Source organism: Rhinolophus sinicus, chromosome 12 (genome assembly GCF_057876585.1).
Source record: "Rhinolophus sinicus isolate RSI-liver-muscle chromosome 12, RSI-T2T, whole genome shotgun sequence".
Classification (NCBI taxonomy): domain Eukaryota; kingdom Metazoa; phylum Chordata; class Mammalia; order Chiroptera; family Rhinolophidae; genus Rhinolophus; species Rhinolophus sinicus.
This window is the reverse complement of record NC_142512.1, coordinates 50,793,308-50,804,180: the sequence shown is the minus strand read 5'-3', so window position 1 is coordinate 50,804,180 and position 10,873 is coordinate 50,793,308. Positions and strand designations below refer to the sequence as shown.

Genomic DNA, 10,873 nt, shown 5'->3' with positions numbered 1-10,873 from the left:
ATATTATTTTATGTTATTAGCTTCAGGTATACAGAGCAGTGGTTAGGCATTTATATAATCTATGAAGTGATCCCCCTAATAAGTCCAGTACCCATCTGTCACCTTACATAGTCTTTACATTACTGATTATATTCCCCATCTGTATTTCACATTCCTGTGACTATTCTGTGACTATCAATTTGTATTTTCTAATCCCTTCACTTTCTCCCCCATCTCCCAACCCCCCTCCCATCTAGCAACCATCAGTTTTTTTCTCTGTATCTTTGAGTCTATTTCTGTTTTGTTTGCTCGTTTGTTCTGTTCTTCAGATTCCACATGTAAGTGAGATCATATGGTATTTGTCTTTCGCAGTCTGGCTTATTTCACTTAGCTTAATATCCTCTAGGTTGTTGCAAATGATAAGATTTCATTCTTTTTATGGCAGAGTAATACTCCATTGTATAAATGTCTTTATCCAATTGTCTATTGATGGGCATTTCGGTTGTTTCCTTATCTCAGCTATTGTGAATAGCGCTGCAATAAACATAGGGGTGCATATATTTCTTTGAATTAGTGTTTTGGGTTTCTTTGGATAAATACGCAGGAGTGGAATTGTTGAACCATAAGGTAGTTCTATTTTTAACTTTTTGAGGAACCTCCATACTGTTTTCCAGAGTAGCTGCCCCAATCTGCAATCCCACCAACAGTGCACGAGGGTTCCCCTTTCTGCACATCCTCACCAACACTTACTGTCTGTTGATTTATTGATGAGAGCCGTTCTGACTGGAGTGAGGTGGTATCTCACTGTGGTTTTAATTTGCATTTCTCTGATGATTAGTGACGTTGAGCATCTTTTCATATGTCCACTGGCCATCTGTATGTCCTCTTCGGAGAAATTAAAAACAGCCTCTTGATAGGGATGGGAAACTGGGTCCTGTCCTGACTTCTTGCCGTCATTAGCTTGGGGAGCAGTAAGGTGCTGGCCATTCTCAGTGGGGACAGCAAATTTGGATACTGCTGAGTCAAGGCTGAAAGCACCGCCCAGCGGTATTCCCTGTTGTCACCTGGGGGGGCCATTTCCTGTCCCTAAGAGACTTCCAGCCTGCCCCACCCCAGCGGTGGGCAGTGCTTGGGTAGGTATTTTCCTTGGGACTCCTAGGTTGTTGCCGTAAGTCCTCCAAACCATTTTCTTCAGTTTTTAATTAAATGTTTTATTTTTATTGAGTACCAGATAAAGAAAGCTGAATGAATCGCACAGCATGGTAGCATTTTTAATGAAAGCCGGTCATGCTCTGCCCTCCTTACCCTCACCTGTGAATCCGCTCCCCACAAGTGCCTCTTTCAATTCCGATTCAGATGTTTCTTTTCGTATTTACCCCCGGTTTCCCAGTACCATGCCTGTCCTGGCCTTTCTCCCTATTGTGGTTTTAGACATTATCTATTGACTTCTTACCCGGAAAAGTGAAAGTTTCCTTAGCCTTGCATTTGGCTTCGTGTATAGAAAGTCTCCCTACAGTGGCGTAACCAAAAGAAGATTTGTTTCCCTCACGTAACTTTACACTAGAGGTTTGGTCTGGATTGCAGCAAATGGCTCGGTGGTGTCATTGGGAGCTCTGCCTCCTTCTCCCTTTCCACTCTGTAATCCTTAGCACGTGCCTGCCTTATCACCACGCTGCGTTTTATCCTAAATAAAAGGACCCAGATTTTGTGCAAAACTGCAGCATGCCTAGTATGGTAGACAAAGGTGCCTACATCCTAATCCCCAGAGCCCATGAATATCTTACGTTCCAGGATTAAGGGCCATCAAGGTTGTAGGTAAAATTAAGGTTGCTAGTCAGCTGACCTTGACATAGGCAGGTTATCCTGGCTTATCCCCATGGGCCCAGTGTAATCACGAGGGTGCTTATAGTGGAAGAGGGAGGAGGAGAGAGTGAGCAGAATGATGTGACATGAGGAAGCCTCCATTGGTCTTCGCAGGCTTTCAAGATGGCAGGGGCCATGAGCCAAGCTGGAAGAGGCAGGAAAATTAATTCTCCCCTGCAGCCTACGAAAGGATGTGGGAGCCCTGCTGACGCTCCATTACCTTCTTATCTCCTGTGCCAAATAGTTCGATACTATTCAGGTTTCTGATCCCTTGTATACGAGAGCTCCCTCTGCTTTCTTCTCCTTCTGCCTCCCTCCTTCGAAGTTTTTGTTTGTTTGTTTGTTTTTTTTTAACTCCCAATGAGCTGAAATTTTATGATGCAGCGTATAGATGTGGGTCTGTTTTCATTCATCAGACTGGGAGCTTGATAGCCCCTTTCAACCTAGAAACTCATGTCCATTTTCTTATTTATTTCACAGTCTCTTCCCCTCAGTTTTTCTCTGTTTCTCTCTCGGACTTTTCATTCGTTGGATCTTGGAACTCCTGGCTTGATTCTCTTTCTTACTCCCCCTCTTGTATTTACCATGTCTTTTTCTGTCTCATGGCTCTCTTAATATTCCAGTTCTACTACTGACTTATTATTTTTAATTTCTGCCATCACATTTTTAATTTCCAAGAGTTTGAATTGCCAGAATAATCTTTCTTGTGGCCTCCTGTTCTTATTTGTTGGATACAATACTTTCTTATTAGTACAAGGATAATAATAAAAGGAGGTAGTTGGTTTTGTTATGTTTTTGTTTTCTTTTGCTCCCTGCATTGTCTCGGTTTCTGCTGGGTTTCTTTCTTCTCCCCCACCCCATGTTGTTGTTTTAGTCTCTGCCTGTCCTACTCGGGCCTTCTCCCCAATGTCTGCTGACGCGTGCCTGATTGAAAGCTCTGTATGTGAGGTTGAGGACAGATGGGGCCCGACAGCTGGTGAACCCCACTGGACGGCATTAGGGCAGAGACCAGACTTTTCATGGGGGACCCTCAAATGTCACTCTTTTTAGGTCTTTTCTCTTGGGGTGATCAGTTTTACCATTGAAGAATCCAGACATTCCTTGGCAGGGTTATGAGTCAGTTGCTAACATTTGGAGAGCTGACTAGGTGAAGGGGCATGTAGACATTCCTTTGATATACCCGTCTCTACTGCATGCTTTGCCCTGCCCTCTGCCGTCCCCACATCTGAACTCTCTCTGGTTCAGTTTCCCTAGAAACTAAATTGTCAGTCTCCAGTTGGGTTGAGGGTGAAGTTGCCTGGCTGCAGAGGGTGGGGATGTGCTGGGTATCTGGGTGTTCTAGCAGCCGCTGGTATAGCGCGTTAATCTGGAAAGATAACTTTCAAGAAATCTGCTGTTCCCGTTGCAGCTCACACTGTGCCTTTGGATGGACCCAACACCTCCAATTCCTCTGCCTTTTCAGTGTTCCAACAAGCAGGTGGGCTGCCTTGGGTGGCTTCCTTCTCTTTACTCAGCTTAATCAGTTTCTGACTTTCAAAATCATCTCCTGTCCTCTCCTTTTTCATTGTTTGTCTTTCTGACTCTTTTTTTTTTAAACCTTTTAAATTCATGTGCTGTTATTGAAGTGTTTTATGGAAGGAGTGTTTTATGTGCTCAATCTACTATGCTTAGCTGAAAAACCTGGATCTTTCACTGACCGTGAGCCCAGGAACCCCAGCCCAACAAATCTCTATATTTCACTGGTAGAAACTGAATCCCAGAAATATTATAAGCAGCGGACACATAGCAAATGTTTGGCTGTTTCGTTTGGGCTCACAGATATTAATTGCACATGATATGCCATACACTGGAGATAGAAAACTAGGTAAGACAAAGTTGTTGCTTTTAGGAAAAAAACGGGGTGAGAGAGTAATTGAGTGTTTATTAGGGTTTCACGTATTGTCTTGTGTATTCCTCAAACAGAGTTTTCAGGGAGGTTATGTGAAGTTTAGAGATCTAAAATAATCTGCTTGGGTTTCCCTCCTGAAAATGACAATGGCCTCAAATGTAAGCACAGGTCTGTATAACTCTAATGTTCACTGCTCTAATCCACTATGCCTTTATTGTTCTGACTTTTTCCAGATCTCACAGTCCATGGCTCTGCTCCCGGAGTCCTAGCTTGACATTTAGCCTTCTGTTTTCCTGCTCTGCCATTCTCTGCTTGTTTTTATTTTTGTCCTCATGTTTGACCTCAATGTCACAAAGTGGCAGCTGCAGGTTCCTGAATCATGTTCCTATCTGTAGTGGGTTGAATAGGGTTCCCCCAAGTTGATGTCTACCCAGAACCTTAGAATATGACCTGATAGAGTCCTTCCAGATGTAACGAAGGTAAGGATCAAGATGAGATCCTACTGGATTGGAGTGGGCCCTAATCCAAGAAGCATGTCCATATGAGAGATACAAATGGGCATAAAGAGACAGAAGGAGGCAGAGATTAACATGATGCTGTCACAAAGCGAGGTATGTCAGGAACTACCAGAAGTTGGAAGAGGCAAGGAAGTATGCTTCCCCAGACCCTTTGGAAGGAAAGTCCCTGTCGACCCCTTGATTTTAGACTTCTGGCCTCTAGACTGTTGAAGAATTAGTTTCTGTTGTTTTAAGCCACCAAGTTTGTGGTAATTTGTTGTGGCAGCCCTTGGAAACTAATACACTATCCAAGTCTGGAAGGAGAGGGGTATTCAGTACCAGCTGCATCCCTCCCTTTTATCAAGAGAGAAAAACATTTCCTGAAAGTCCCTCAGCTGACTTCCTATAATATCTCATTGGACAGGGATATGTATATGGCCAATCCTAGCTGCAAGGGAGTCTGGAAATACAGGAGTAGGATTTCATTTCTCCAAATGTGGGCATTCTGAGTTTTGATGACACTTTCCATGCTCTGGTTGTAAAAATGACCAGGACACACCAAGAAGTCAGCTGATTGCTTCCCTAAAGCCAAGAGACTAGGAAACGTCTTCTCTCATCTCTGCCTTCCCCTTTTCTTATGACCTCCTTTGTTCTTGTTCTTCCTGCCTTTCTAGCTGTACTTAACTCAGAAGAGTGTCATGAATGTTAAATAAGAAAATATGCAGTGAACTCACCCAGCGTATAGTCTGTGCTCAATAAAAGTATACAGGAAGGAGGTTTAGAAAGGTAAGATTAGACATAAAAACTGAAAGTTGGAAAAGACTCACTGAATGCTAAGAAAAATGCAGTCTTAGAGATGTTTAAGAGTTGAATAAATAGTCATGTGTTTGTATTTCCCTCCTGAAATACTGCTCAGTGTCTCAGATTAAAATACTGTTCTCCCAGAACCTGGGTCATGATTTGGACCAATACTTCTCGCACTTAGATGTGCTTTAAACAGTCATGTGTAGAGTTTATCAGAGGTGGATTCTTGGATTCCCACTCCCCACCCTCGCTCATTGGCTGGGTCTGGGACAGGGTGTAGGACTCTGCATTTTAAACAAGCCCCAACAAGGTGGTCCATCCACTTCCCATTTGTGACCAGATTCCTGACATTCTTTCTACTCCCAAGATTCTGAGATTCTCCACAAGCTGCCTGAATTGATTTTTAGATACTTTTCAAAAGAAGCAGGACAAAGCTCTCTATTCCTGGAGTTTTGATAGGGATTTGGGCATAATAGGCCTTCAGTCTCCAAGGAACTTTTCACAAAGGGGGGGTTCCTGTAGTATTTTAGGATGGCCTTGGGGCCAGAGGCACATGGGGCCAGAGGCAGAGTGCTGTTGTTTGTTGCAGGATGGGCAGGAAGAATACGGCATTCCATGGTCTGATATTATAGGTTCTTGTAACCATCGAAGGCATGCACACACACCTGTACAGCCACCTGCTGGAACAAAGGGACCAGAGGCTCCTGCAAGGGCACCTGTGCCTGCTTTCCCAGGACGATTCCAAAGATGTGGGGAATAAAGCTGGTTAGAAATGGAACTGGGACACTGTCACTTTTGAACATTCCAACAGTGATTGTTTCTCTGCCTTGCCGTGTCCAGACGTGAAAACTGTCTGCTTGTTGTTTGAATTCCTCCATTTCTCCACCACCCTTCTGTTTTATTCAGTCTCTCTCTGCATATCATACCTCATACCCTCTCAGATGCATCCGTTTCCCTCTCTTTTACATAAATAAGACACTAAAGACAAAGCACTCAGAATAGCACCCAACACATAGGAAGCGCTAGGTAAGCGCTAGCCATGATTATTGCCTTATACCACCGGGCACACCTCTCACTGGCCTTGTTCTCACACACATCCTCCTGGCAGTGCCCCCCCATCCGCCCACCTCCCTCACCCACTCTTTTCCCCTCTGCCATTCCCAGCCCAGCGGGGTCTGGCGCTGTTTTATTGCCAGCCCATTTCCCGGCTACACAAAGGGGGCCTTTGTAGCAGGTCCTTCCAGATGTTGAATATTTGGAAAAACATTCCAATCAGAAGGTGTTTGTCCTCTCGATGCCCCCGGAAGAGGAAAGGATCCAGGACAGGGATTCGGGAGTGGCAATCCAGATCTCAGAGCTGGGACTCTTTGAGGGAACTGGGGAAAATTGTGGGTGCTTTGTAGCCTCTTTTCCCCATCGGCATCAATTCAATCCCAGTCAGTTCCCTCACCACTGAACTGACGCCACAGCAGAGACCCACACCCCGCCCCGCTCCCGTGTGTGCACCTTGGAATTGACTGAGCTTGGTCACATTCCCGTCTAGTTTCATCCGGCGATCAGTGAAAAGGGCCAGATGCTTTTTCTGGCCCTTTTCACTGATCGCCGGATCAAACTAGGAATGAACCAAGGAACCTGTATTGACACCTAGGGGGTCCTGGGGGACTCCCAGTGATTCCTGGGATGTCAGGAATAATTCACAAACAGAAATTGAGGCCCAGAGAGGTTGGACAGCTTGCCCTGGGTCACACAGAGTCAGAGGCCGGGGTGGGGCTGGAGTCTGGCTTTGGTGGGTCAGTATAGGGCCCCTTCCTGAAGGCCCGAACTTACAGGAGAGGGTGGGGGCTCAGCCTAGGGTCAGCCATTCCCAGGCAAGCCTGGCCAATGACCTGGCCTTGTGGAGGCTGTGTGGGGCACCCTCCTTCCTGCCTCTTGGGACCACACTGGGTGATAGGCTAGCCCTCTGTTTCCATGGCTGAGCCCCTCTGTTGCCATAGGTTGGTGCCATTTCCTGGGTGCACCGTCTGGTCCAGCCTGGCCCAAGTACTCCATGTGCCTCATCAGCAGCTGCCCTCTTTAGTCTGTCTGGGCCTCAGTTTCCCTCTTTACGAAGCACCCGCTCTCCTCCAGAGAGCCTATTACAAAGACCGGGGAGAGGGTTGTTAAGAGAGAGGGGTTTGGGTGGCAGTGGGTGAGGAAAGTGAGCCAATAGGAGACAGGTACGTGGAGAGAGTCAGGCTGAAGTAGTGGTTCTTCCACCAACACTGTGGCTGCTAAAAAGTTGCTTTTTGCTTCTGTGGAGTAGGGATAATCATGCAGTAAAATGTAGTTTGTGGTTGTCAGGAGGATCTCATTTAGTCCTCAAAACAGGGTGCTCAAACCACCCCATTTTGCCCAAGACAGAGGGGTATCCTGGGATGCGAGACTTCCAGTGCTAAAACCAGGCAAGTCCCAGGCCAACAGGGACAAGTTGGTCACTCTGCCTTAAAACAACCTATACAGGAGGAGTTAGCCCAGGTTTTTGAGGCAAGAACTAAATACTGGAAGTTACAGAGGGCCTATCACAGCTTGGATTATTGTTTAGTTCATATACACCTTCTCTCCTTCCCACTCTGTCTGCACCATGGAGGTGGCCCTGGCCATGTGATTGCTTTGGCTGCTAGCGACCAAGCCAGGAGAAGAGGCTTGGCTTGGTTTGAGCTCCTACGGCCGCCTTAAGCACACGCCCTGAGTCTCTGCTGGCCCTTCAGTCTTGGCTCTGGAAAAAAACCCAAGTGGAGCAGATCTAAACCCAACTGTGGTAGATTGTGTGAGTCGTGAACTCTGTCCCACCCCTTTGAATGAGTCGTGCCACCCTGACTCCATGACCCTTTGAAGTTGCCATTTGTGTCATTATGAGGGAACCCTATTTCTACTGCTCCCCCTTGGATCTGGGCTGGCCGCCTTGTGACGTGCTTTAACCAATAGAATGTAATATGTGGGGGTTCCAGAGGCTAACCCTTAAAGAAACCTTGTATATTGGATTCTGCTCTTTTGGAACCCTGAGTCCACCATGATGTGACCGAGTCAGACTAGCTTACTGGAGAATGACAGGCCAGGTGAAAGAGAACCAAGGATCCCATTGGGTAGCCAGCTCCAACTGCTGGATATGTGAGTGACGTCATCTTGGAGCGTAGCCACTCGAGTGAGCCCAGGCCAGATCAGCAGGTCTGCCCAGCCATGTACTAGAAAAAGAAAGTGAGGGTTACATGCCAAAAAAAAAAGATGATGGATGAGAAACTATTTGTAAACTCTGTAAAACTTTATAAACAGTATATCCTTAAATAAAAATTAAAGTAGCCTACATTACCCCCAGCAGAGCTGAAGAAGAGAGAAGCATAAACAGCGGAGGAGTCGAGAAGAGAGTCGACGAAAATATGTCTGTGACTTCAGGGTAGGGAGGCTGCACACTCCATGTAACATAATATGATGCCATGTTGGTGAAGTTCAAAAACAGAACTAGGCAGCCAGTTGTTTAGCGATCCATACATGTGTCGTAAAGCCGCAAGGAAAATGAAGGGAATAAGAAACAGAATTGGGTCTATTTGTCCTTCTGGGGAGGAGAGAGATGGGCGACTGGGGAGGACAGCATGAGACTATCAGTGGTCAGTTTCTAGATCTCAGTTGGGTGACACATTCCAGGTATGCATGTTACCATTGGACACACAGCTAACGTCCGCTCAAGGGGCAGCATAATGTGAGGCATAGGTGCGTGGACTCGGGGTTTGAATTCTGGTTGCCACTCATTTAGGTCTTTGGCAAATAGTCTCAAGCTCTTTATGCCTTAGTTTCCTTATCTGTGAAATAGAGATTGATGGCGGCCGTACTTCCCCTTGAGCGTTCTTGGAGAGTTGTTAAAACAGTGTCTGACACATAAGTGCAACCATGGGTGGTTAAATGAGTTGGCCAGTGTTATTTTGTACATATCCACTATTATACAGTAAATGAGACTGAGTGGCAAAGGCTGCTAATTTGTGCTCATTCATCAACTTGACACGGATTAAGCATCTGCTTGGAACCAGGAAGGGGGACTTACGAGGCTCAGCGGAGGTAAGCTGATGAGTTCTGTGGCCCAGCACCGTTGATCGATTTATGAAGAAAGAGTTTTAATGCAATTGGTGTTGTTCTAAAGATGTGCTTTCCCTGAGATGTCACAGACAGAAGGGTTTGGGGGAGGCTTCATGGAGGAAGAATGTCACTCTCAGCGGCCTAGAGCCCCTCTCTGGATGTGGGGCTGAATGGGGTCCCCTGTGGTCTGCAGTGATGACCGTGGATTCTGCCTTGGCCTTGAATGGAAGTGATCCATTTGTGCATGTGCAGTTCAATAATTAATTTGCCACAATTAGACCAGAGACTTCTGTCTCCAGCAGCAGATAAGCAAGCAGAGAGCTAACAACGGGGAAGGGAGGGGCGGCTTTGACAAACCGGTTGTGAAGGGCAGGCGAGGCTGATTGAGTGTTGATAGTGGCCGTCATTGCTTTATGGTGGCAATAACGTTGTCATTAGGCATCTGGGGGACCCAGGAAGACTGGCGTCAGCTGCCAGCAGAAGGGGGGAAGCCCCAGCCAGGTTTTCTTCACAGTCTGCTGGGTCACCAGGGAAGGCTATGGGTCCTCGAGATGGCGCGTTGGTGATCAGCTCACCCTCTTCCTTCCTGTCTGGGCCAGATGGACCTGGAACAGCTGTAGTGCTGAGGTCTGACACCTCCACCAAGAGGCAACTGAAGTCAAGGGAGGACTCATGCAGATGTGATGGTCAGCCCAGGGGGAACGGCTGCCCCCTGGGAAGTAGGGAAGGGAGCAGGCTGTGTTAGGTGAGACTCCGGAAGAACTGCCTCCTGAAGGAGATGACCAGCACACCTGACAGCTGAGTGCTTGCTATGCCCAGCACTAGGTGCTTCACGGGATGCCACTAATTCCTGTAACCACAGTAGGTGCTTTTATTACCCCTCTGTAGAGACGAGGAAACTGGGTCCCATACAAGCTAAACACCTTGCCCCAGGCCACGTAGCTCCAAAGTAGCAGAGACTGGAATTGAACTCAGACAGCCTCTTCTTGGAGCCTCTAGGCTCTGATTATCCTGTTTCCCCAAAAAGCCCACCCATCGGAGATATTTTAGCACCGTCTTCTCTCTGGAATCTGCCTTGATCCTGTTGTTCCGGCATTAGTCAGCGGGTGTGGACACACACACACACACACACACGCCCCCCACACATCACACACATGCACACACTGTATAACCAGATATCTCGCACCTACCACACACATACATACATGCCACATGCACACATATCACACATATCACAAGCGCACACACACACACACACACGCACACATCACCCTCCCCCATCCCCACACATACCTTTGACAAACTGGCATGACTGCAACTGAATCATTGACCTGACAGCAGGTTCTTTTCCCCAGGGCAGCTGTGGGAAGACCGTACATCCAGGGTTGTGTTAGACCCACAAACACTGGTCTCCACGGCCACACTGGAAAACGGTCTCCTACTGGCCTTGACGTTGTCCACACTTACTGCGCACTTGGCCGCAGTACTTGGGTCATGCTTCATCTTTGCAGGAGGTCCTTCTCAGAGCACTTCAAACTCCTCAAAGAGCTCATTAAACATTGCAGTGGTCTCGAGATGGTGACTGGGGACCATCGTTGCCCATGGAGACTTTATTAAATTGAGGCCCAGTGAGGGTGAGAGTCTTGTGTAAAATCGACTGGCTAGTGAGCAACCCATTCAGTAGGGAGAAAACAAAACCCCTGATGCAACCTCCCGAGCCCCCAACCTGCCAGGGTTG

General features: G+C 47.0%; 1 long non-coding RNA gene across 1 annotated transcript; it reads right to left on the bottom strand.

Annotated features, from left to right (window-relative positions):
- Positions 1 to 8,310: 8,310 nt before the first annotated feature.
- Positions 8,311 to 10,560, bottom strand: LOC148756585 (uncharacterized). Its single transcript, XR_016018084.1, has 2 exons — positions 10,429 to 10,560; positions 8,311 to 9,985 (listed from the first exon to the last, which is right to left on the bottom strand). It is a non-coding gene; the product is annotated as an uncharacterized LOC148756585 (long non-coding RNA).
- Positions 10,561 to 10,873: the final 313 nt, after the last annotated feature.